General features: G+C 24.7%; 1 protein-coding gene across 1 annotated transcript in view; it reads right to left on the bottom strand.

Moving 5' to 3' along the window:
- Window positions 1-2970, bottom strand: part of LOC117181074 (fatty-acid amide hydrolase 2-B-like) — a 36358-nt gene extending 33388 nt beyond the window's left edge. The window contains exon 1 of the mRNA XM_033373642.1: window positions 2706-2970. The gene's annotated coding sequence lies outside the window, so the exon portion shown is untranslated. The remainder of the gene's footprint in view (window positions 1-2705) is intronic.
- Between the last annotated feature and the right edge of the window lie 1245 nt (window positions 2971-4215).

The following is a 4215-nucleotide window of genomic DNA, read 5'->3' as shown; positions in this document are numbered from 1 at the left end:
CAATCAAGAAGGATGAACTTTCTACCTGAAAAGTTGAATTTTCTAATAAAAAATGAAAAACATTAAAAAAAATATTAGAATTTTCACAAAAATATGACCTTAATAAAATAGTTGAATTTTCAATAAAATAATTAATTTTTCAATAAATTAATTAACTTTTCAATTAAGGAGTAGAATTTTGAACCAAATCAGATGAATTCTGACTTTTCAATAAAAGAGAATTAACTTTAAAACAAAAATAGTTAGAATTTCTTATTGGTTTCTACTATCTCAATTAGAATTGAATTAATTGAAAAATAACAAAAAAATCGATTAAAAATGTTTTATGTATTGAATTCAGTATATTAATTGTTGATTGAAATATAGAAAATTATCGTCAATTACTTAAAAAATAAAACTAGATTCTTTCAGCCAACAAAATGTTTTCAAAATGACCAAAATTTTGTTTGAGCAACAAAAAATTTGTTTTCGCCAATAGCAAAAAATAGTTCTTTTAACCAGTTTTTCAATATAAAAATTACTTAAACGAAATCTAAAAAATTTTTGGCAAATATTTTTAAAAAATTCCTAAAATAGGCTATTATTTACCTTAACCTACCATTAAAAAATTAAATTATAATCTTATCAAATGCGTCTGAAAATCATGCTTGCGCAACAGCGACGTAATTATCAACATGCTGACTTATTTATCTGGCCTTGAACTTTAACTGGTTCACCAATGGTCTGCACTGCATTGATAAACTATAATTAACGAATGGCATATCAAGATTTCAAATGATATAAAAATTGTCATTTTTTCAATAATATTTTTTTTGAATAAGCAAAAGGTTTATAGAAAATAACAATTTTGAGGAGACAAAACAAAAACAATCCTGTTGGGAAAATTTTTATAACATGATGCTAACTATATTCAATTTTTTATCACTTTGAATTTTATGTACATACGTCCTACTTTAATTTGACGATAAAGCATAAAACAAGGTGACCCTCATAATAATTTCCGTATAAATATAAAAATCCGATATTGAGTTACCTTCCTTTCTTTGAAGAGGAAAGAACCTAAAAAATTTTTATTTGGAGAGGTTACCCTTGTACCAAGTGCATAAAGATGTTGACATAAAATATATATAGAATGTAAATATTTACTAGATTTATCATATTCGAGGTGAAATGTAAAAAAAAGGATTTTAAAAAAGGTGACACTGTCCTCAGTCCTTGAAAGAAAAATCATGCTCAACAAACATAATGACGCTATAAAATATGCATTTGCATGTTTTTTTTATACTAAATGAAACATTTAAAATTAAAGAACTGTTTTTTCTCTTCGTTGGAAAATTCTCTACAACCATCAAAATTTACAAAAATAAACAAATAAATTGTAAACTTAGATAAAAAGCTGTCTTGAAACGAAAACATTATTCTCTTCGTTTTGGTTTTGAACAACGCAAATATCCTTTCTACATAAAGAGAATTATTTGGCAGCCAGATCAGGCGAGTTTGCAAAAAAATTGTTGTTTGCTAAAAGATTTATTTTGAGACAATTGAATATGCTTTCAACTTTTAATTTAAAAATAAATCCCATTTTTGTCAAGAAAAATTCTTTTGACACAAAATAAAATTGTTATATAACCCAAGCATCTCATTAATTTATTTATTGAATAATTAAAAGTTCAATCATATGAATAATAGGTATATTTTATTTTTGGTTCCAGGCTAAAATATTAATTTCATCTTCAAAATGAATTAATCTATTCTAGAATTAATGTCGAGAAACAAGTTACAGTAGACATATGCAAATATGTAAATTTCTGATAATAAAAGTTTCCATGCAGCAAAGTATGGCCTTGTCTAGGTTAACCGAAAGTCGATGAACGCATAATAAATTTTTTGTATTAGTCTAAACACTTCAATGCTTTTATTTTTTTTATTTTTTGAAATTTGCATTCAATCTGACGTCAAACAATGCTTAGGAATCTAGTCGGAAAATTTGTGTGTTTTTGCATCGTCACGTATTGAATCAAGAAGAAAAAAAAACGAATATACTCGAAACACGACATGGAATGCTTTTCGTATAATTTATTAAATTGACGACAGTATAGTTAAAAAACATTTTTTCTAGTTTTTCGAAGGATATTTTTGATTAATTGAAGAATTATAATTGTAAACAATATTTTTAAATTGGCATTATGGTCTTTTTTTCAATCTCTTCATGCGTCAATAGTATGTTTAGAATAAATTGCACGTTTTAGATTATTATATCTAAACTGAGATAAATATTCGTGTGATTAGAAAAAAAATTTTACCCGGTATATTTTAAGGTTTAACAAAGAACATTTTTTAAATTGTTTAAATCATTTATCTAGGATACTTTTACAACTTTCACGAATAGCGAAAAATATTTTCTCATATGAACTTAAAATTTTAAATAATACTTCATTTAAAAAGAAATAGAGACAAGTCATTTAAGCGTTGTAATTGTATTGATTAGGACCATACAATAAATAAAAATAATAATTTGCTTGAAGTTCTGAACGTTCAAATGAACTAATTTTTTACTGATGATTTTGTAAACTATAAAAATGATTAAAATGTTTGTTAATTTATATTTGAAATAATATATTTATTAATATATATATTTATTAGTAAAAAAATATTTCGTTCATTCGAACGTTCAGAACTTGAGGTACATAAAATAATAAACTCACTTTTTTATAGATCACGTTTCCAATATAATAAAAGATAATAATTACAAAATTATTAAATTTTGTAAAATTAGAGGTGTAGACTATTTTTTTTTTTTTAATGAAAGCACTGCATTAGAAAAAATTGGAAAATTATTTCAAAATCAGTCGACTTGGTCAATGCGGCACGAGAGCGGATTACGAACTGCCGGGTTTTCCGCCGACCAACTTACAACTCTTTGGTAATTGATATGAAGTAGAAACTTCCCTTCCGCATCAGATTCAACACTTTTACACTATATAAATAAATTCGAAAGACGACTTCCTTTAAACACATGTTTGAGAAAATAAGTGAATTCAGGATACGAGAGGTGGGGCAGAGATCCCCCCACCTTCAAATAAAATCGACTACTTTCAATTGTTACTTTTTTTACATAAATGCAGAATGCAACCTGTGTTTTGCACGTTTTCTCTTCTCAGATATCAACGATTTGTCAGGAAATTCAATCTAAATCCAAATTATTACAAATTTTACTAATAAGAATTGTATTGAATTGTATGCCAAAAATTTGAACCTTTTTAAAAGACATTTAGCACTTTTAGAAGTTTGGAACAAATAACAAATATTTAATAAATTTTCGGAAATGCTTTCAGGTTTTAAAATATTTTCAATCTATTCAAAACTTCTTAAATTCTTAAAAATATTTGTACTCTTTAAATTTGAATCAGTTAAAATTTGTACTAATTTCAATCAGTGGCTCAATTCTAGCTATGAAACAGTTATTTTTTAACTAATGCCTCAGTAACAATTAATAATTTATTAGTAAAAAATAATGACTCATAGCTAGAATTGAGCAACTAACTGAAATTAGTGAACATTTTAACTGATTCAAATTCAAATTCTAAAAATTGTCAAACATCATATAGAATGTAAATAAAATTCCCTAAAATCTTCCAAATTCTCCTGGGAATTTCAAGAAAATTTATATATTCACTTGAAACCTTTTGAAATTCTTTTAAAGCTTCTAAAGTTTTTATTTGAAATCTTTTTAAATAATCTGCATTTTTAAGAACTTTTACAGCTCAAAATTATTTTTTTCAATCTCTTCAAATCTTCTAAATATTTCTTGAATTTAGTCGATTTTATTCAAGATTTTTTTTTATTTGAAAACTCTATATACGTCTTTATATAGTAATTGAAAACTCAAACAATTTATCCCAATAACTTTTTCCGATAAAAGAAAAATTAACAGAGTTATAACATTTTCAAAATAAAAAAAAAATAAAAAAACGAAAATGAACATTTTATGCCAAAAACCGAACGACATGAAAAATTCAAGAAATCGAAATTTACAAGATTATCATAACAACTTTTTAATTTTTCGTTAAAAATTGAAAATTCCAATTTTTATTTAGAAACAAAAAAAGAAAAAATATAAAATTTTATTGTGTGGTAAAACTATACAAGATACGAAAAAATATCAATTTACAGAAATTATGAAACCAGAAAATATCTGTTAATATGTTCTGGATC

This window comes from Belonocnema kinseyi, chromosome 10 (genome assembly GCF_010883055.1).
Source record: "Belonocnema kinseyi isolate 2016_QV_RU_SX_M_011 chromosome 10, B_treatae_v1, whole genome shotgun sequence".
NCBI lineage: Eukaryota > Metazoa > Arthropoda > Insecta > Hymenoptera > Cynipidae > Belonocnema > Belonocnema kinseyi.
The sequence above is the reverse complement of the archived record's forward strand: the minus strand, read 5'-3'. Positions and strand labels throughout refer to the sequence as shown.